Source organism: Gavialis gangeticus, unplaced genomic scaffold (assembly GCF_001723915.1).
Source record: "Gavialis gangeticus isolate Ggan-Ray unplaced genomic scaffold, GavGan_comp1, whole genome shotgun sequence".
NCBI classification, from domain to species: Eukaryota; Metazoa; Chordata; order Crocodylia; family Gavialidae; genus Gavialis; species Gavialis gangeticus.
In genome coordinates, this window is record NW_017729004.1 from 65553944 (window position 1) to 65554695 (window position 752).

Below are 752 nucleotides of genomic sequence, written 5' to 3' on the forward strand. Positions count from 1 at the left end.
TTAAAGCCAAGACCTTCCCACTCCAGCAGCTAAGTGGGAGATTTACCATACATTACCTTGGCAGGTACTATCCCCATGCCAGGAGAACGGCATGCCCCGTGTGGCTACAAAGACCGCCTCCGTGGTCACGGTGCTTCCCTTGCCAGGCAATCATAGACTACGTCTGATCTGAGCCCTCATTTTGGAGATGGACCAGGCATTACTTTGACCCTCAGTCTAATTCAAAGCCTGCTGAAGTTAACGAGAAGGCTTGGATCTGGTCCTCAACAGACTGTGGCTGAGGGACCTGTGGGCATCCTCATTCTCATCTGGAAGCCCATCTCACCTCACCTCACCTCACCCTCGGCTTCCCAGCAGTCCCGCTCCTACATCCCAGCAGGCTGCGATGCTGAGGAGAGCTAAGCAGTAGGGCAGCACCATGGCAGAACAACTGAAGGAGAAGCAGCATCGCCTATAGGTCCCAAATGGGACCTGGAGTGGATCCCAGTATGGAAACGGAGACCTCTCCTTCCCTGCCAGAGGAGGGTCCCGATGCCTGCGCGCTGGTGGAGGTGACGGAGACCCCGCACAGCCCGCGCGAGTCCGGGCTCAGCCTGGGCACCGCTGCAGGCGGCTGGTCGGTGCTGCAGGGAGCCTGGGCAAGCTGAGCCCGTCCCCGCCCGCGCCCTTACCTGGCTGGCAGCGCGCGGCCCCAAGGCACAGCAGCACCGCGCAGAGCGGCACGGGCCAGTCCGCCCCCGCTCCCGGCCGCA